At 46.2% G+C, this 22214-nt stretch overlaps 1 protein-coding gene, 1 long non-coding RNA gene and 1 other non-coding gene across 31 annotated transcripts in view; 2 read left to right on the top strand and 1 right to left on the bottom strand.

The window, feature by feature from the left end:
- Positions 1–22214, bottom strand: part of Wwox (WW domain-containing oxidoreductase) — a 927977-nt gene that overhangs the window by 707121 nt on the left and 198642 nt on the right.
- Positions 278–22214, top strand: part of LOC147999471 (uncharacterized) — a 25223-nt gene continuing 3286 nt past the window's right edge. The window contains exons 1-5 of one of the 4 annotated variants that reach the window (XR_015644176.1): positions 278–624; positions 1238–1375; positions 3318–3529; positions 3831–4032; positions 5019–5278. This is a non-coding gene — a long non-coding RNA (uncharacterized LOC147999471). Of the gene's footprint in view, positions 625–1237; positions 1376–3317; positions 3530–3830; positions 4033–5018; positions 5279–17529; positions 20360–22214 lie in introns of those variants that run through there. The other 3 variants (XR_015644174.1, XR_015644173.1, XR_015644175.1) reach the window with 3 other exon arrangements.
- Positions 4864–4946, top strand: Trnal-cag16 (transfer RNA leucine (anticodon CAG) 16). Its single transcript has one exon. It is a non-coding gene; the product is annotated as a tRNA-Leu (tRNA).

The following is a 22214-nucleotide window of genomic DNA, read 5'->3' as shown; positions in this document are numbered from 1 at the left end:
GGGAGCTAACCAGGGCTTGTGCCTCAAAGAAGGTGTCAGGATAGATAGTCTGAGGCTGTCCTCTGATCTACTCATGCACGTTCCCCAAGCAGCAGGAGCAAGTAGGGTCAAAGATAGAAGTTTGGTTTGCCTTTTAAAACTAGGAAGCTTTCATGTGGCTCTGATTAAATTCACAATATTAAACTGTCTTTTCCTGTTTACATAGGAGAGCATTAGTCAGCACAGTGCCTTGTGAATACAAACACAGGACATAAAATGTTAGCCACGCTCCCTTCCTAGATGGCTCAGGGTCTGTCCCTCTTAATGAGAACAGCCGTGCGTGCTGTTTGATCAGAACTGAAGAGTCAGGCGTGGTGGTTCACTTCCCTAATCCCAGCACAGGGAGGTGGAGCCAAGGAGAGGAGGACTTCAGGCTCATCCTCAGCTACACGGCAAGTCTGAAGCCAGCCAGAGACGTTTGTCTTGAAACAAAACAAACAAACAAAACAAGAAGAAAACAACAGCAACAAATCCTCAAAATGAAGCCAAGGAAGAAAGTGCTGTTGCTGTCTACGTGGTCACTGAATTATCTGAGGCCACATTCCCTGAGGTCTCTGAAATAAAAAATGGATGCTGCCACCAAAGGTAAGCGGGAGGAGAGAAAGGACCAGCTGGAGAAGGAGGGGTACAAACACCAGCTGCTGCGGAAGGCATGGAGGCCACAGTCCTTACTCCAGCACTCTAAAGAAAGGGGAAGCATGGATCTCAATGATTCTCACTTCTAGATTGGTACAATTGGTACAGTTGGTACAATTACTAGAGCAACCAGGTTGCCCGGGGCTCCCTCTTCCTGAACACTGGGGTTCTCAAGCCCAGATATACTTAGTTCCCTGAGCAAGGCTAAGGCAAAAGGTGACATAAGTTGGTGTGTGTGTGTGTGTGTGTGTGTGTGTGTGTGTGTGTGTGTATGTGCGCACACACACACACACATGCTTACATGCAAATACACGCACACGTTGCTGGGGGGCACATATGCCCCTCGGTTTCCTAGTTGCCCGTCTAGCTTGTTTTGTTGAGAGACCTGATTTCACTAGTCCAGAACCCACTGACTGGTATAGGTGGGCTGCTTGGCCTGCCTCTCTCTGCCTCCGCAGAGCTGGGATTATTAGCCATGACACAGGACACCTGGCTTTTAGATTCTTTAAAAAAGCAAGACATGGGTTCTTGGAACTGAACTCTGTTCCTCTCTCTGATACAGCAAACACTGTCCTGACAGCCATCTCTGAAGCTTAGGCAGTGTTTTTAAGCACACTTCCGAAGGAGAATTTCAGAGTGGAGAAACCATGTTGTACACATGGCAGTGGCGTTATGACTTTATGTATGGATTAATCCCACAGTAAGTACAACACAGGAAGTGAGCTTTAATAGAAACTAAAGATTTTAGTTCATCATGACATCAAGGTTGGCTTCCTAATTCTAACAGGTAATTAAAATGCAATGCTAATTCCGTGCCCTATGCTTGGGGAAATGGTATAAACAATAATTGCTCCGTTATGCTATGTCACTAAAGGTACACATTAAAAACCTCCAACATAACCTTCTACAATATTATATTCTTTTCTCAATATAGTGCATTTTGGAGCATCTGATGCAGGATATGAACTAGTTACCTGCCCAGGACACGTTTTCTTTGAACAGCATATTGTTTTAAAAAATTAATAAAGTGCCATTTAAAGTCAGGAAACACCATGTTAAAGGCACAGAACTGTTAACCATTACTAGTATAACCATTACTTATTTATCTGTGTGTAGGGGCACATGCATACCACAGTGTATGGAGGCCAGGGCAACTTTTAGGAGCTGCCTTTCTTTATTCTGTGGGTCCTGGGGATCTACTCACAAGGTCAGTTTAGGAAGCAAATGCTGTGACTCACTGAGCCATTTTATCACGGCAGCATCGGGTATGGATTTAGACAAAGAAACAGAAAGCTGTGTGCAAGAGGGTATCCTCTCCTGAAATCCAGAACCAGGCGTGGTGATGCACACACGTGATTCCCAGAACTTGGCAAGCAGAGACAGGAGGAATAGGAATCTAAGTCCAGCCTCTATTTTCATGTTTGAAGTCAGCCAGGGCTACATAAGATCTTCTCTCGAATGAATGAATGAATGAATGAATGAATGAATGATGAATGATGAATGATGAATGAATGAATGATACAATGACATAAAATTACCAAAGTGTAGAAAGGTGGGGCTGGACTTCTTGTCTGACACAAGTTCTCAACACCCTCCTTTGTCTTCCACAAGCTTCTACCTGAGCAGCTGTTGGCTCGCCACTTCACTGGCCAGAAAAAGAGCACCGATATCCAAATCCAAGAGCCATTTACAGGGATTATGAGTATTTGTGTTTGTGTGAATGTGTGTGAGTATGTGTGTGTGGGGACAGTGAGTGTGTATTTGTGTGAGTGTGTGTATGAATGTGTGTATGTGCATGTGACTGTGTGTGTGTTTGTGTGTATGTGTGTGCACGTGTGTGGGAGGACAGTGAGTGTATGTGCTTGTGTGTGTGTGTGTATGTGTGTGAGAAGGGTGAGTGCATGTGTTCATGTGGGCCAGTGTGTGTGAATGACTGTGTGACTGTGTATGTGTGACAATGTGTTTGTGTGAGTGTGTGTTTGAGGAAGGTATTGAGTGTGTGTGTTTATGTGTGTCTGTGTGTCTGAATGTGTATGAGTGTGTGTGAGTGTTATGCGAGTGTGTGAGGGTGACTGGGACTGTGTGAATGTGTGAGTGTGAATGCATGTATTTGTGTGAATGTCGTGAGGGGGGTATATGGGAATGTGGATACATGTATATATGTGTGAGTATGTGTGTGTGAATGTGAGTATGCAATGTATGCATTGGAGTGTGTGTGTGTGCGTGTGTGTGCGCAAGTGTGAGAGTGTTTGTATACGTATCATGTGACTCTGTGTGTGTGTGTGTGTATGTGTGAGTATGTGTGTGCTACTGCCCACAGAGATCCAAAGGTTCCTGCTCCCTTGCAGCTAGAGTTACAGGCAGTTGTGGGTCACATGACGTTGGGTGCTGGGAATGTAACTTGGGTCCTGTGGAAGGGTAGGAAGCACTCTTAATTGCTGAGCCATCCCTCCAGTCACACAGGCTGGGTTTTAAGGGGAAGCTTCCCCACTTCCCAGGTGGGTGGTTAGAGATCTTTGGAAATGTCTCCCATATGGGTTAACATTTTGTTTAGCTAGCTATTAAAAAAAAAAGTACTTTCCCCCCTCGGCTGGAACCGAGTCACTTAAGGTATTTCTTGGCTTTATAATGTGTGCAATTAGTTCTGAACAATATACAACTCTGTGCTGTGTTTGGGAACATCTTGATTACACAAATGCAAGACTAATTGACCAGAACGATGGCTGGGAAAACTGAACCGCAGAGACTCAGTTCCTGCCCTTTCTGTCACTGGGCTAAGAACCTTGCAGCATCCCAGCAAAAGAGCTCCCTGTGTCTTCAATGGCTCACCCAGAGCTCAGAGCAAAAGTCTCAGGTATTTGTTGTTCGCTGTTGTTATATTCTGTTCCAAGGTTCATAATTTGAAAATCGACTTTGGGGACTTTTTGCTTGGTCTATTAAAATGATTCATGTTGCATTCAACATAAACTGTGTGTTCACAGAGGAGGGTGAGAGCCCGCGCTCACGGCATAATAACTAAAGTGAATTTTGAACAAGCCGCAGTTCGTGGCAGCCGTGCGGTGTCATTTGTCTTAATTTTTCTCTGGCATTACATTAGGCGGATGCATTTACATTTCCAGGTATGGCTAACCACTTTAAAAACTTTGTTTTTACAGCACGAGTAAAGGGGGGAATCAAATCTGCATGTTTATGCTGTGTAACATCAAATAACACCATTTTACTGTTTGGAGGCCATACAGCGGGGGATTTACATTCCATTTACCTGACCTCACGGAGGGAACTCGGACAGATATGCAAAGCACATGAAATATTTACTAGGATGGATCCTGTAAGGCTTCTAAAGGAAAACAGATGAAGGTAGGATAATACCCTTTGTGCTGTGGCCTCTGCAGTTCCTCGCTGTACATTTAACTGGAATCCCATAACTGCACCCATCATTTACATTCAGATTCATCTTCAATAAAGCCGGACTCCAGGTAACTTAAGCCAGAACTTTAGGTGACAATTGTACGGGGTAGCCATTTGTCACTAATGTGCCAATAAACCCACATGCACAGACAACCCGCATGCCTCCGACTCATGAAATATGTATTCTGGAGGGCTGGGAGGGAGGGTCGCTACATCCCCATTAGTGTCATTTAAGATGAGCACGTGTCTGCGGGTGTGGGCACATGTCTTCCAGCGAACGAATTCTATAAATATGAGACACTGAACTATTTCAGATGGGTGGAGACTGTTAAAAGTAAATCTTCTATTCTCTCCGTGTGCTCTAAACAAACTGTCGGCTCAGGGCAGATGATACGAAAACCCAGAGTTACAATGTTTCCTGAGGTTCTGGTTTCTGTTTACACCTGAGAGCAAGCTTGTAAAACTATGACACCCAGCCTAGGAAAAGTCCAGTGTTCTACCCAGCCAGGCATAATACCCAGGTGAAGAAACTTGCTGGAAAAGAGGGTTTGTGAACTCTTTGTAACAAAGGTACTCTGACGGCTAATGTCGGTTGTCTTGACTGGATGGGAATCAACTCAAAGCTATGCAGATCAATGTAACTGCTGTGGAACCTCTTGGTTGGGCTCTGTGAACAGGAAAGACCAACTCTAAATGTGGGCAGCAACTTCCAGTGACACTGGGAGAGAGGAGATCCCAGGCAGGGACCTTTGCCTTTAGTTTATCTGCCTTCCTCCAGTTGTCAGGATGGCCGAGCGGTCTAAGGCGCTGCGTTCAGGTCGCAGTCTCCCCTGGAGGCGTGGGTTCGAATCCCACTTCTGACAAGTTTATCTGCCTTCCTATCTCACTGGCGACATCATCTACCCCTGACAAATTCAGCTATCCTGTTGCTGCAGATCCTGGTGCTGTTGGTCCTGCTGTTACCTTTTCTTGCTAACATCACAATCCAGTTTCTTCAGGCTTCCCATGATGACTGGAGACCAGTGGAACTCCAAGACTCCTTTAGACATTCAGCTTAGGACTGCAGAGGCATCCAGCCTTGTACTCTGATTAGCTTCCAGGTTCGCAGCCCCTCCAATGTGCAGGCAGCCATTGTTGGACTAACCAGACTGTATCATGTAAGCCGATCTATTAAATTCTCTTTAATGTGTACTAATTCCATAGGTTCTGTTCCTTTGGAGCACCATGTCTGATACAAGTTCTGAATAATGACTGGTTTATGATGACAGCATTAAGAGCACAGGCACTGGAGATGCTCTAAACTGGCATCTGACTCTGTAGCTGACTGGTTGTTTTCACACAAATCAATCTCATCTTTCTAAGTCTTGGCCTCTTCATCTATAAAATGAGGCTAAGAAACCTAACACACACACACACACACACACACTCACTCACACTCACACACACTCACACACACACTCACACTCACATACACACACTCACACACACATACACACACTCACACACACATACACACACTCACACACACATACACACACACACATACACACACATACACACACTCACACACACATACACACACATACACTCACACACACATACACACACTCACACTCACACACACACATACACACACTCACACACACACTCACACACATACACACACTCACACTCACACACTCATACACACACACTCACACACACTCACACACACATACACACACATACACACACACTCACACACACACTCACATTCACACACACATACTCACACACACACACTCACACACACACATACACACACTCACACACACACACTCACACACACATACACACACATACTCACACACACTCACACACACTCACACACATACACACTCACACACACACATACACACACACATACACACACTCACACTCACACACACATACACACACACTCACACACACACACACACACACACACACAAGCACACAGTGAATGTGAGTTTTTGCTGGGTTTGGCGGCACACACTTGTAATCCCAGCACTTGGGAAATGGAGGCAGGAGAGTGAGGAGTTCAAGTCCATGCTCTCCTTGGCTACATACACAGAGAGTTCAAGGGCAGCCTAGTCTTTGGGAGACACTGTCTCAATAGAACCCAAGAACAGGAACTGGGGAAGATGCTTGAGTGGGTAAGAACTTCCTCCATGAGTTCGTGTGAGGACCTAAGGTCCAGACTCCAGAGCGCAAGCAAAAGCTGGCGAGGGTTGTACATGCCTGTAGGAGGGAGACAGAAGGATTGCTAGAGTTCACTGTCCAGCCAGTCTGGCAAAACCACAGTGGACTCCAGGTTCAGTAAGAGACCCCGTTCTTGCCGAACAAAATAGAGAGTGACAGACGAGGACATTGAGCATAATCCCCCTGCCTCCTCACGTACAGGCCTTCATGCCCCCACACATTATACAGACACACACACCCCGCCAACAGTTCCATTTGGTCAATAGCCATGATTAACCTTTATTATTAAAGCTACCATCAAGGATAATTGAGGCTAGGATCATCATATCTGATCAACAGCTCATTAGCCACCAAGAAAAGCTTCTTATACTTGTAACTAAACTATATAAATATTTGCAGTAGGTGAATGAAAGTCTCAGCAAATGTAGTAAGCCTTGAGACTTACAGTGTGGACCAAACAGCTTGGGTAGAACGCTGGGTTTTGACTAACATCCATCTTTCATCTTGTTAGCATCTAGATTCATTCAGTCTGTACATACTTTGGGAGTGTGCTGGGTTCTGACATAAAGGAGAAAACAGCTGTCCTGGCCTGAAGCTGCTCATGATTTACAATGGCATGCTAGAACTTTTCTTGGGAAGAAATGAACAAAATATCTATTCGTCCCAGATAGGGCACCAACAACAGACCCGAGAAACAGTTCTGCCCAAGTCCAGTTTAGGGAAGCAGTTGATTTCTTATGGAAGCTTGTGGGAGTGAGTATGATTCTGAGGTACCTGCTTCTCCTCCAAATAACCATTCGAATGGGTAATGTCTCAAGAAGCTGCACAACTGAAGCTAATGTCTGGACCTGAAGGTGCCTTTGCCCCAGCAACTGTTACCTACATAAGCTTGGGGGGCTGGGGGAGGTGTTATGAGTCCTGTACCTTTCAGGAGTGTCCTGAGCCTCCTTAAGTCTCATTTACTTCCAAAGTCTTAAGAATACCTCCCTACCCATCCCAGGATTTAAAGTTTTTCATTCAGAGGAAATGGCTATACAGCATTGAGTGTTTTTTAAACTAGAAGTGACCAAACAATGACTTGGGAATAGTTCAAAAAACAAATAAGTAGAGAGTCCCAAAAAGCCAGTTCATCTAGGCCCAGCAAGTCTACCTCTTAGAATGAGTGCCCAAAGGCTCTGGGGCAAAAAGACAGAGATTAAGGCTTCGAGTACAGAGAAGCAAATGCCAGCAGCCAAGGTGGAGGTGGGCACAGGTGGGACAATGACACGGTAGGCCCGCTCTAAACCATCCTAATGATTCTGGGCAGGTTCCTTGGGAGAGGAAGGCCTGAATTGAGCCTGGAGAGAGGAGCAGGAGTGAGGCTTTGCCCAACAGACAGTGGCTGACACCACAAACCCTCACTCTTGCTTCGGCTTGGCTTAATGCTGAGAAACAGAGCCTTACAGTCAGACTGCCTGGTGTAGAGACTCCCTGATGGAAGGTTACACCCCTTTTTAAGTCTGTTTCTGTGTCCAGAAAGGAGGTCACAACAGCAGATACCTCACGGGTGTTTGGAACGATTAAACACAGCCACACATGCAGAAGCATTGGGCTTACTGCTAGTGGACAAGAGATGTGTTATGAGGCACCATTAATACAGACATTTCAAGAAACTAGGAGGAACTAAGGATGAGGAAACCAGCCTGGTAAAACTCACCACCATCATCCTCCTGTCTCTTGGCATGTCCATTCCCCACTCGCCCAGTGAAACAAACAGGGTCATGCAACGAGACTGAGCCAGGGGGTCCTAGCCAGGTTGCTGTTACTGACAGAGCAACTCAGGGAGGCAAGTGTTTGCTTATCTTCCACGAGACAGTCCATTACTGAGAGAAGTCAGGGTCGGAACTCAAGGCAGGGGCTTGAAGCAGAATCTAGGGAGGGCTCACTCCCGGTGGCTTATGCCGGGTCAGCTTTCTTATAACTGAAGGGACCCTAGACAGTCCAGGCCTGGCAAGCATGACTAGGGCAGGCCTTGCCCTTCTCTCTCATTCCCTTTGCCTTGCTAAAAACCATTAGATTACATTCCGGAAAGGTAGACCCCAAAGTCTACACCCTAATTTGGGCCACTTCTTCCTCCCAAGGCTGACCTCCAAGGTCCAGCTATCAGAGAATTTAAAGTCCTGCAATTAATAGTCCCTCTTAGCTCACCTAATTAACACAGCCAATCCAAACATACCACAGCATCCTAGCCCATTCCAACATGGACCTCCTCTTTTTCTCTTCCTAAAAAGTATATTTGCAAGGTCATTTGCTGCTGTTTTGCCTGAATCAGAAAGTGGCCGGTTTAACACAGGATAGCTCTGAGAAGACGGGTGTTTGGGTGTGGTTTGTGCCGAATCCAGGTCAGGGAGAGAAAGCGCACTGTGCCTGGGGTCTCCCTCAATCACCCAATCTTTCCCTCCACAGGAACAGGTCAGCATTGCCTACCTGGGCTCAGCCCCGCTCTGTTAACTAGCAATAAAGAAACTCCCCACAGCACCACAGGCCAGGCTGATGGAGGAAAATGCTCATTCAAAGCTCCCTCTTCCCAGGTGTCTCTATCTTCTCTCAAGTTAACAAAAGAGAAACAAGAATACAGGGTTCATGAAACAGGCACTAGTGAGATAGAGCATTAGTTTGAGAGTGTTGGCAGAGGGATGTCTAGAGACATTTGATCTTTGGGGTGAAGTCTTCATGGGTCTCCTGGGAACGACTTGGCTCCCCCACATTGCTAAATCGAACTTTGCTCTCTTCTGCATGGACTTTGCAGTCCTCATCAAGAGTTGAAGCAGAATGAGGCCTTTACCGGAAGCCAGATGCCGACACCATGCTCTTGGCCTTTTGGCCTCCAGGATGGGTGGCCAACATAAACCTCTTTCCATTATAAGAAACTTGGTATAAGTTACTCTGGGGTAGGAGTGGAAAATGAACTGAGATACAGTGATTTTTTTTACTGAAAGATGTTAGAGGGCCTTATTCACAAGGGGCAGAACTGGATCCTGGAGCTGCATCTCGAATGAGAAAATGAAAACAAGAGTGAACGAATGACCGTTAACCTCGCTAAGGTGGTCTCCAAGAGTCTCTCATACATACACACTCAAAAAGAAGTCACTGTCATGAGACTTTGCATAGGAGTCTACAATTAGGTTATTAGTTTCTTATTTGGAGAGCTGCCCTAAGTATATAAATATATATAAATAACAAAACAAATATGTTAATTTCATCTTTCCCCTTCGTTCTTGTTCTGGGAGCTGACACAGGTGTCTGCCAGAACATTTTATTTAGCAAAAGGGGAGGAGGCAGGAGGGAGAGGAGGAGGAGGAGGAAGAACAGGAGAAGGAAGAGGATAGGTGGAGAAGAAAATTGCTCAAGCAGAAAAGACCTTCTCTAACTGAAAATATTTCAGTTTAATTGCAATCAAAAGCCCTTTCAAATTATGGATAGCAAATCTGAATCAAATATAGTCAGGGACTGTAGGTGTTAAAAATAATACAGACCTTGGGAAAAAAATCTATATTTTAATCTTTTTTGGGGGAAAAAAAACAAATTATCTTATTTACTACATGAATGATTTCCTCAATTTAACGCCAATCTTTACAGCCAACTCCTACCTGTCTGAATAAACAGGTTGCGACAGAAACGACTAGATTATTTATATTATGAGGAAGTGTTTAAAAATAAACGGGAGAGATGACTTTACCAGTATTGAAAATAAAAACAACATGCATAGCATCTCGGCTTACAAAAATCTAATTTTACTTGTTTCTGTTTCCAGGAAGGGAGTTTAAAGAGAACACATAAAAGAGTAAATTAAATTTCTCTTTGAGGGTGGGGGGAGGAGAGTGAGAAAAATATCTAAACTTTACCGGCATGTGGAGAAGGAAACACCCACAGAGCCCCATCTTTACAAGGGATGACAGGGTGAGGACAACTTACCCCTGGTGGCCCTGCTCTGCCTGTGACAGCACAGACACGAGGGCATTCATAGAAAGCTGGACCTTGTTGGAAATCAATGTTCTTTTAAAAAAAGAGTTATGACAAAATAAGATTTACAGTGTGCATTTTAGCACGCAGACTTTTAACTGTAGAACTCAACACCAGTAAATCCATTATATAGATAATGCGTTTTTCTGTTTGATGCTAGTTATTAATATTGCATTTGCTGAAATGGAGGAAAAATGGGGCCTCATATTTGAGAGACTAGTGATCCACCACTGAGTCCCCTAGCACTTTTATTTTTACTTTGTACAAGGAGAAAGTCTCACGAAGTTGACTGGGCTGGACTTCAGGTTGAGACCCTCCTGCCTCAGCCTCTCCAGTCCCTAGGATTAGAAGTCACTCTACCAGGTCCTACGTAACCACTCATTTTCTCTAAACTGGCAATCATTAAAGTGACTATCCCCGGTTAACAATAGTTTCCCGTGTTTCCTTGTCATCGGCTTGGGTAGGATTTTTCCAGTAGTTTTCTTGGTATGCATTCATTCATTCATTTTCTCTGTCTCTCTGTCTCTGTCTCTGTCTCTGTCTCTGTCTCTCTCTCTGTGTGTGTGTGTGTGTGTGTGTGTGTGTGTGTGTGTGTGTGTGTGTGAGCGCGCACATCTGTGTGCAGGGACGGGGCACTTGATCCCAAGCAGACAATTCCAATGACAAAAACAAGTTGTTACTAGGAAAACAGAGAAAGGACCCTCTCCTACACCTGTCCTGACTGCACTGCCTGGACCCTGGAATGGACTTTCTCTGTGATTGTCTACACTGTCCAGGAGTGTGGGAAGGAAATGGCTTGGGTTTTTAACCTACAGAACATTGCCAAGAAGCACAGGGTTTAATGCTGGACCCTGATCCAGGCCCTCAAGTACCATTCGAATGCTTCCAGCACACCCATGATGCCGGGTCACGCTTGCCACAAAGCCCCGAGAGCTATTTTTGCTGTGGTCCTAGTCCGTCGGCAGCCAGTACAGCAAACAGTTCTTTCCAGAACCTCCAAGGCAAAGAGCTATTCTAAGAAACATCACAGTTCCCTTCCCCCATCTTTCACCCTTTTTTATTTCAGTCCCCCCACCCCCACCCCCAGCAAACGCAGTAGAGGAGAACGGGCTGGACCATGGGTAGCCAAAGGAGGAAATTCCTGTCTCAAGAAAAACCAGAACCAAATGTTAGTGCACAGATGCCCCCGGGTTGTAATTTCACTGTAATGGTTTCTTATGATAATTAAAACCGTGTCAGCAAAGGTTGCCCGCCTTGAGACCTCAGCGAGGAGGACCTGGACAGTGTGGGAAAGCCATTTTCCCTTTACTAGGGGAAGGTTCTCAGCACACCCTGGGTCTGCAGGGGGTGGGGAGATGCCCTTTGTTACCCACTGGAAGCCTGCCTGGTGGTAACAGGGTCACTTGACTCCATTTTATCTCCTTTCTGTATCTCCTTCCCCTCCCAGCACAGCACAGCAGGTTCCCCAGTCAGAACTGCTCCATGGATAAGGCAGTGCTTTAATCTCAACGAGTCTGTGGTCCTCTGTATCACCAGCATCCCCTTAGTCCCCTTCAGTTCTGGAAAGGAAGAAAACTACACACAACTTGCCCAAGGCCACACAGAAAAGGATTTCTAGTTCTATACCTAAATCCCAGGCGGGTGGGCTGAGCTATAGTGCCCGCCCTCAGTGATAGGGTGGGCGCATACGGATGATTCTGGTTCCAAACTCAACACCACAAAAAAATAATCCCTCCTGCCAATCAATCCGTAGGCAAATGGCGCAAGTAAAATCTGGGGAGGTGCCTCGTTTTCCAGGTGCTCCTTCCCTTTCCTTTCTTTAAAAAGTTAAGAAGCGCACTGATGAAGCACCCTGGAGTAACTCTGGTATGAAGTCAGACCCACTTTCTGCAATGAAATGGGTAGGAGGAGTTAGTCCCAGGCTAGCTCCACACTGTTGCAGGCTAGCTCCCGCACTGTTCTGCTATCACCAGATTTGCCGCAAACAAGCAGTATTTCATCTGTTTTGTATTGGAGCAGGGAGTTTTGTGTTACAGATCAGAAAGGATGGCTCGGCTGGCTGTGGTGTTCCCTGCAGCCCCAACCCCGGGGAGGCGGAGTCAGAAGCACTAGAGTTAAGGACTCAACAATCTCCTTATTTTATCCCCCCACCCCGCCGGGATGCTATAGGGCAGTGCTTCTCAACCTGGAGGTCAGGTGACCCTTTTCCATGGGGTCCCACGTCAGGTGTCCTACATGTTACTATTCGCACTGCTATTCACAACAGTAGCAAAATTTTAACTATGAAACAGCAGTGAAAGTTGTTTTATGGTGGGGGGTGGGCACCGCAGCATGAGGAAATGTGCTACATGGTCACAGCCTCAGGAAGGTTGAGAACCACTGCTCCTGGGATGGTGCCAATTACTGTCTTAGATGAGATAACATGGCCACAGTCAGGGAGGTCTGAGGGAGAAACCTGTTACTAAGAAAGGCTTCCTAAGTTCACCACGAGCCTGCCACTGTGGCGTGTGTCTGTAAACCAAACAGGATGGACGCTGAGGCAGGAAGATCAGAACCTCAAGGCCACCTTAAAAGGACGTGTTTGGCTTCAGGCTAACCTGGACATATAAGACCCTGTCTCAAAGGAACAAAGACAAAGACAAAGACAGAACAGATGAACAAAAAGAATAAGCGAATGAATGAATGAATGAATGAATGAATGAATGAAGAATGAATGAATGAATGAGTCTGTTATCTGCTTGGGAGTTAGCAGAATGCATCCTTACTTAAAAGACCAAACAACAGTTATTAGGCTGTGGTGGGGGTAAGGTTGCGGAGGTCCAAGCTATGTCCAGCAGACATTTCCAGTGGGAGCAAGCATGGGGTGTGGAACAGCACCCCTGGAGACTGAAAAAGATGGGTCATGAGTTATGGTGGCTGAGCGTGACTATCTCCCAAGTGCAAGCAAGCTCCAGATCGTGAGGTGTCATTACTGCCCAGCAAAGTCCTCTCCTTCCACCTGGGGTTGCAGGGCCTGAGGCAGCCCAATCGAGATACCCCAGACCCCAGAAATGGGCAGGGAGCTGGCTTCCCGGGCCTGTATGCCTTACACCCCCATCCGGACTTTTAGGAAGCTGCCTCAAACAAATCAAGTCAGGCTGTCATACGATGACAAAGTGGATTCTTTCCCAATGTGACATATTCATTTATCATCTTTCATGAGACAGACCTGAACCATAATTTAGTCCCATAGCTACTGTATAAATGAACCCCGGGTCTTGATGGGCTGGGCCAGTTTCCTCAACATCAGCTCACTTAGGAACTTGAACACACAAGGTCAGGATCTAAGTCCTTGTGGAGGCTCTCCAGGGAGGCGGTGCCCAGGGTTATAGATGGGACCTAGGAAGCCTGGGGTAGCTAAAGCAATAGATAGGTCCTGGGGATGCACATAAAAGCGAAGGAGTTGTTGGCAGAGCAGGATTTTAGTTTTGTATATTTTTCGGGCATTGCTACAATTCGACATTCAATATTTAAAAAAGAGCATAACCTCCCTGGACTCAGAAATTGAGCTTTTCCTCCAGAAAGACATGGCTGAAAAGAAGTAAGTAGTGCTTTGCCAATGGTCAAGTCTGCACTTTAAATACAGTATGGACTTGGATGTCACACTGAGACTCTTGACTCCTTTTCAGTGGCAAGCAAGAACTCACAAATCTGTTGGTATTTGTGATAAAAAGAAAAAAAAAGTACAAACCATCTGTTAGACATGAGCTGCAGCCCAGAAAACATCCTGTATTTTCCTTTTTAAAAAATGTATTTATTTACTATATATAAATACACTGTAGCTGTCTTCAGACACACCAGAAGAGAGCATCAGATCTCATTACAGATGGTTGTGAGCCACCATGTGGTTGCTGGGATTTGAACTCAGGACTTCTGGAGAAGCAGTCAGTGCTCTTAATCACTGAGCCATCTCTCCAGCCCCTGTATTTCCCTTTTTAGTAATAAAATAACTCTGCTTGAGATGGAGCTGGGGAAGACAGAGATAGACAGAGACAGAGACTGACAGAGAAACATATTAAGAAACTGGTCAGAGGAATTGAGTAACTTCTCTAGAGACAGCAGTGGTGGGATGGCGGATGTAATATTAGAATCCCTTCACTAAGTCCTGCTTCCTATGCATGATGAGATGCCCAGCCACCTGTTTCCCTGGAGAATAATACGACATGACACAATCATAGAAAACCAATGCTGGGAGTGGAGGTGTCCAAAGAGAAGAGATCAACGAAAACATGCACACATCCATACATATGCAACCCTGCAGTATCCTTCTCTGCCTCGAACACATTTGTGCTTAATACAACATGCATGATGGCACCCATCTGCTTGCTAGATTCAAGAAGAACCCCCCCCCCCAACTGTGTTCTGTATGGCTTGAGTCCCTGCATCTCCAAATACTGGGCAGAAGAAATTTTCTTTCCAACCAGAGTTCTTAGGGACCATGTACTCCAAAGAGAGCAGCAAACGTTCAAAGGCACACGGGGGATTCAAGCTGTACCCCAGGTCCTTAACTGTAAAGTCTGGGGGTAGCTGTCTGAGCCCATTTCCTCATTCTGACAGATCAGGAGTTCTACGGGGAGGAACAGAAACTGCGCTTGCCCATCATCAGGCCCCCGACCCAAGAAAGCATCCAGCATTGGAAGTGTATTATGTTTAAAGATTTCTAATTCTTACCAATGTGCGTGTTTGTGTGGGGACCTGTGGAGGCCAGGCAAAGACGTTTGCTCCGCCAGAGCTGGAAACTCATCACCAGCATCCAGAGCTACCTGTGAGGGGTCCAAGGTCAGGTGCCAAAGCAAAGAAGAAAAAGGAAGAAGGAAGGAAGGAAGGAAGGAAGGAAGGAAGGAAGGAAGGAAGGAAACGAAGGAAAGAGAAGAGAGAGAGAAGAGAAAGAGAGAAGAAAACAGATATAGGGAAGGAGGAAGGAAGGAGGGACGGAAGGAGGAAGAAAGAAAGAGGAAGGGAAGGAGGGAGAGAAAGAATGACAGAAAGAAAGGAAGGAAGAAAGGAAAAGGAAGGAAGAAAGAAGGAAAGAGAAGAGAGAGAAGAAAACAGATATAGGGAAGGAGGGAGGGAAGAAGGAAGAAAGGACAGAGGAAGGAGGGAGGGAAGGAGGAAGAAGGAAAGAGGAAGGGAGGGAGGGAGAAAAAGAATGACAGAAAGAAAGGAAGAGGGAAGGAAGGAAGGGAAAGGAAAGGAAGGAAGGAAGGGAAAGGAAAGGAAGGAAGGGAGGAGGAAAGCAAGCAAGCCAGCCTAATTCCTGACCCCCATGTTCCAGGGCAGCAGGCCTGCTTGCTTGCTGGAAGCGAATATATCAGTCGTCACTCAGGCTATGGTCCCATGAAAAACAAGGGCGACAAAAGCCCCTTGCAGCAATCTCCAAGAAGGAGGAATAAATTAATCAAACTGCCAGAGAGAGAAGGCCGGGTTGACCTCCTTCTGATCTCATTACTTCTCTATTACCCTTTTGAAAAACACCCTCTTACAGAGATCACTAATTGAAGATTATGTGGAGGGAAATCGCACCTCTCCATCACGGTGGGAACTTTTCCTCATTTGTCATCCTAATAATTCACTTCTTTTCTTTTCTGAAGAGACAGAGACACTAATGGACTATCATCAGTTAAAAAGGCAATTTTTCCATTTAATTGCGCTCATTAAATACTGCACTAGAACAATTGGAAAAGCAATAGTCTCAATATTTAATCATAGCATAGGAATAATGAAACATGGCTCCAAAATAAATCTTGAAATATTTATAAAGTCATGAACGAGCTGTTTTAACAACACCTATGATCAGGGGCAATGTAGTCAGAATGAGACGTGTGATTTTTCATTTCTCCTGATTAGATCCGGTAAACATTTGCACTTCATGGGAAGAGATCAAAGTGCTCTGAACAGTTCTGCCTTCGGAGGCTGCTATAGACCTGCGGCTGGGTGACACTTCCAGCCTGTTCGGGAGGCTCAGAGGCAGTCACATACGCTGGCCTAGGAGAAGGACATTTGGGTGCAGGTGCGGGGGAGCAAAGCTTGAAGCCTGGCCCCCTCGCCTGTGTTCCATCTAATCCACCCACTTAAGATGTACAATGTGATACGTCACAGTCAAGCCACCGTCACTCCACCAATTGCAAGCCTTTCTAGTCCATTTTACCTACCATTTTCCTCTTCCCCTATGAACTCCTTCACTTGCAAGCAGCCATTCACCTACATTCTGTCCCCATGAGTTTTCCTATTCTGGAAATTTCCTGAGAGAGAGAGAGAGAGAGAGAGAGAGTGTGTGTGTGTGTGTGTGTGTGTGTGTGTGTGTGGTCTCCTCTGACTAGCTCCTGCTTAGCACTGTGTCTCACTCCTTTTCATGGCTGAAGGACAGTTATGAGGATTTGCTACAATGTATCTACCCATTTGTCTGCTGATGGGCACTTGAGTCGTTTTGATCACTTGGCTGCTATAAATAATGCAGTGGCCATTCTTCCGCTCACAGACAAGGCTCCCAAAATGCTTCCACTGCTATTCAGTATTTACATGGCAGTGGACTCGCTGTGGGGGTGGCAGGTACACGTTTGGTCATTTTAGGTACTGCTGCATCGCTTTCCAAAGGGCTGTTTTACCTGACAATCCCGCCAGCAAAGTACAAGGATTATGACATGACTTCTCCATGTCTCCAGCTCACTTGTCTGCCTTTGCACCTTCAGCCATGGGTTGATTCATCCCCCAGGGACCTGGGAATACAAGCACCTGGTTCATGCTGGAACCAGGAAAACCTGTCAGGTGCTCTGACTTAAGCAAGTCAACATTCCTGGACTGGAAGGGCTAGGCTAGATCCGGCAGACAGAAATTCAAATCCTAGCTCTGTACCTCCCAGGCTTCCCGTAGCCTTGGTCAAGTCATTTAAGCCATTTGAGCTTTGATTTCCAGTACCCACATGGTAGCTCACGACTACCTGTAAATCTGGTCCCAAGGCACCTGACACCCTTTTCTGGCCCTGTATGCATACGGTGAGTATACATACATGCAGGCAACACACCCATGTACAAATAACATAATGAATTTTTAACACCTGTGAGTGAAATGCCCAGCACCTGGCCATTGCCCAAGGAAGGATTCTGTCACCATGTCCCAGACCTCACTGAATGGTGACTCTGAGTTGCCCTGAGGTCATTTCGGTATGTGCTCTGGGTTCCCCTGCAGCCTGAGACCTAACAAGCTCTGAAATCCATAACCTACGTGGGCAGGACGATGGAAGGCAAACAGAGGTGGAAGCAATCGGGAGAATGTAAGCTCAGTGAGCAGCGAACATCTCCCAGGAAACAGCCTTCCCTGCTCGCAAAGTTCGTCCTGCGCACTACCAGCCTGCCATACACAAGAAGGAGCGCTGCAGCCAGATAACAGCCATGACCCACCCCCAGGTCAGTGAGGCCCCGCCTTCTCACTGTGTGCTGTGTTTGAATTCAGTACCTATTGTTTTAGTCCATGTTCAAAGATCAAAGCAGAAAACAGAGAACTGTGGTGGCTTATGGTAACATTATGTCCTGAAGTGAGCCTGGTGTGCTAAGCGCCTGTCTCCCTGAAGATCCTAGAGTCCTGTGAGGGTGGATGACCTGTCTGCTTCATTCTCTAATGTGTGGGTGTAGCACCTTAATTGTTGCATTAGAGGTTTCAAAATGAATGAATGAATGAATGGGCCCAAGTTGAGCCCATGGAACTTTTTGGATATTTCCCGGTACGGTCACCTCTGTCATTCCATATAAACCAACCAGAACTAGGCATATTCATGAAAAGAAACAGTCTATGCTCTGAGCTTCAAGACAGGCTCCGGGTTGTGCTGGTCCACCATATGACAGTCCCACGATGCTCATGGGCAGGCTTCTGAAGAAGCAGCTTAGGTCCTCAACCACAATGGTCATGTGTTTTCCTCTGACTTTTCTACAATAGATGTCATTGATCTATAACTACTGCCCAGATGCAACCCACTGTCACAATCTGTGTGGCTAAGAATGAATTTCCCATCTGCCAATGGTTAAACAAGGATCCGATGTAGTGGCACACGAAACTCAAACCTTAATAGTCATGATTAAAGCTTCTGCACAGAAACATGCACTTATGAGTTACCTAATGGTGGCTTCTGTACCATATCAACCAATACCAGTAGCTAGGACGGACTCAGCACACACTGCAGGGCCTGTCCAACTTCAGAAAAGTCCTGTTCTCCCTGACCATGAACTAACTTCCCCTGCAGTAGTGAAGCAATCACTCTAGACAGGCACATCCAGGAGGAAGCATTTACTCAGACATACCTGAGTTTGAATCCCTCCTCTGACACTTACTGCCTGTGTTTAATCTCTTTGAATCACTCCTTTCTCTGCTGTCAAATAGGATTTATCATCGCTAGGTCACTGGGTGGGGGACAGGGATGAAAGCATGTGGCACAAGGCCTGACCACTAAACGCCAGCCATCATTGGTATAGACTGCTCCTTAATTAAAATAGTTTCTTAAACATGTCTCAGTAGGAGTCCCGGAGTGTCAGCACTCCCCTCAGAGCTGGCTCACAGGCAGAAGGGATGGAAGATGTTGTTAGAAACAATAGAACAAACTATATAACCAGTGTATAACAGAATCCAGATGGATTATTCCAATCTGTAGCCCTCACCTTCCCCTGCCAGCCCCGCCCACTGGCAGGGAAGTAGGAAGTAAATACAATCACCCTATTTATATACAATGGAATTGAAACCATTTGGCTTTTTTGTTGTTGTTGTTTTTGAACAATTTGGAACCCCGATTGTTCAGGCAAAAGACATTGGGGTTTGTCCTTTGACGCCGCCGAAGTCTCCACGCGCTAATTTGAGTTAAGGTTCGGCCCACAACCTGTCTCTGTGGGTCTGCCACTTACGGTCCGAACAACAAACATGCACAAATGAAACCCATTTGCACCGATTCCCTAGGAAGAGCTGATGTCATTCGAGGTAACTAGAATCGTATGCTTCCTGGTCCAGCTCTCTGGAAGGTCCAAATGACTCTATTTTGGTAACCAAAAAGAAGGAAATGGACATAATGCTAAGAGGGAGCCCTATCGGAGGCCTACATATGTACATGTGTGCCCTAAAGCTGAGGCTGAAGCATGCCCCCCACTCCTTCCTGAGCACCCTAACCATCCCTCCATGCAGCTTACTGTCACTTCCGTCACACGGGTTCTTGTGTGTACCACCTAAGAAAAGGACGGAATTACTGAATAGAGGGAAACTTCCAGCCTCACATCTGTGTTTGAGATTCGCACATCTGTTTAAGGACTTCAAATCCACCCCTGCACGCCAACAACCGTGGGACAAGGATTCTGTGATGTGGCTTTCGTCCCCAGCCTCCAATAATCCCTCCAATTATGTCCTTCTACTCCAGTCTTAATATTTTTTGACCTTGAGTCTGGGCAGAGCTGACCAATACATGGAGGCCGGAGGTGATCCCTCTAAAATTCTTGTTTCAGAAACAGCCAACCAAACCATCACAGCGCGGGGATTCCCGTGAAGGAAGGGATTGTTCTACACTTAAATGCAAAGAGAGGTTGGTGCTTGGCCGGCTTAGAGAGCCAGCAGCGGCTGTCACACTGCACACCTGTGAAGAGCAGAGCAGAGGTGTGAAATACATCCACGAGTAGAATGAAAGATACGGACCACGAGACAATACGCTAACGTCCTCTGCACTCTGGTGCTCACAGCCAGACGGCAGCTTCCCACAGCAGGATGATGCTTCCGTTTCCTGGGACTCAACTGTGGCTTCAGGGAAAGACACAGACCCCGTGTGCTTCACAGGATGCCATCCCGCTTCCTGGCTCCCCCTCTGACGAGGTGTACCATCTCCCCCAAAGCAGCGGGATCGCTTGTCGACAGCCCAAAGATCCAGATGGGGGGAAACATCTAGATACTTGAGAACATCTGGATACTCCATTCTTCATCCAGATGTCGAGCTTCCCCTAGGTGCAGCCTGCTATCTTTGGTTAAATAATTTGAAGGAGCATTTGGCCAAAAGGTAACTAAGTTTACTTCAGCAATTCCTTCTTGGGATACTTACGTCTGGCAAAGAAAAGCCCACGCTCTCTGGGGAATAATACAGTTATTGGGGTTGGTTTTCATCTGAATGAATCAGGCAAATTACTTCTGGAGGGGGAAAAAAAAAGCCACGGAGTGAAAAACAAAGGCAAAGGCAAAATGGTTTACCGTGCAATTTGGGCTCAGTCAGGTTAAGCTATCCATTTGGAATTTACAGAAGTGTAACAAAGTACCCAGCACTAAATCAGAACCAGGTTAGCATGACAGCACACACTGGTGATTTAAAAAAAAAAGTTTCTTGACTGAATGCATGCACAACTGCATATGATTCTCGTTTCTCTTCCATTTACAAAGGCAGGTTGGAGAGCTGGCTCAGCAGTTAAGAGTGCTTGCTGCTCTTTCAGAAAACTGAAGTTTGAGTCCTAGCACCCATGTAGGAGGGCTCACAAGCTACTGTAACTCCACTTCCGGAGGATCTGATATCTTCTTGTGGCTTCCACTGGTATGCGTACACACACACACACACACACATACACACACACACACACACACACACACACACACACACAAATAAAGTCATGTCTGGAAAAGTCAGGGGCAGCTGGATTTGAAAATCTTAAATGCTATCATTCATTCGTTCATTTACTCTTCTAAGAAAGATGTCCTTGGCACCTACTGTGTGCAGGTACCTACTATGTGCATGCTGACATAAAACTGAGACATCAACAGAATGGATCAGCTAAATTTCCTGCACCCTCTGGCACTAACCAATAATCCCATGTGAATATGAAAAGATCCAGGCCTTATAGAAGCAATGCAAGGTATATTCACAGTTTATTAGAAGATCAAACTGAGATTAGCAGCCAGAGAGGGCTGCTGGGGAACTGAATGGGGGTGGGGTGGGGGAAGCCTGCCAGGCAGAAGGTGAAGGAAAGACACCTAAAAAGCAAAGGTTAAGGACTTCTCTCAGAACACAGGAAGGTGGGAGTGCTGACATGACTCCATACAGTGAGCCACCACAGGAGGAGGCCTGTGTTGTACCAACCTGTGTTGTAACTGTAGTGGTGATGACTATAGATCCACAAACAGATCGATGTGGTTTGTTATTACATAATGTTATTAATATAACCATTAGAGTGGTTCTATTAGATCACTGTCCTGTGACAAACTACAAAATGTATCGGTGGAAAACACAGCTTCATTATCTCATAACGCCATGTATTTCAAGCCCAACTCAATCTCACCGAGCCAAGAGGGAGGCCGCACTTGGGAGGAGGCTTCATAGCTGGCGGATCTGGCAGAAGAACCCATATCACTGTCTACTGTGATCTAATGGCTACCTGTGTGGGGCCAGAAAACCATGGAACTGGGAGGAGCGGGTCCAGGGCAAGAGTGGGGTCAAAGCATGTCCGACCCCGAAAATCTCATCCTCACATTAGCAGGAGTAGGAGCAGCCTCCCACTGCACCCCCAGCCTCACCCCCCAGCCTCAGGCCTGCATGTCCCAACGCATGAAGTCCTGTGTATAATAGGCTTTGTTTCCCCCAGTTAAACAGTATTTCACTAAAGCTTTCCTCCGGAGAGACTATTCTCGTCACACTCGATGGTCACCCTCTGTTCTGCCTAGCTTTCTTCTCAGGTCCTGACTGCAGGGGATCATGCTGTTAGGGCTTCGGGAGGGGAGTGGGAAGGACCTGGAGTGCCCACCTTCAAGGCTGTCCTCACAGAACAGTCCTTTTCCGAACATTCCTTCGGCTCCCTTCTCTCATCCCCCCCACTTCTAAGGGGCTTTCATTGAGGTCTTAGTTTCTTTTCCTGTTGCTGTGGTAAAATATC

Source organism: Rattus norvegicus, chromosome 19, assembly GCF_021556685.1.
Source record: "Rattus norvegicus strain SHRSP/BbbUtx chromosome 19, alternate assembly SHRSP_T2T, whole genome shotgun sequence".
Classification (NCBI taxonomy): domain Eukaryota; kingdom Metazoa; phylum Chordata; class Mammalia; order Rodentia; family Muridae; genus Rattus; species Rattus norvegicus.
This window is presented reverse-complemented; position numbering and strand designations above follow the sequence as displayed.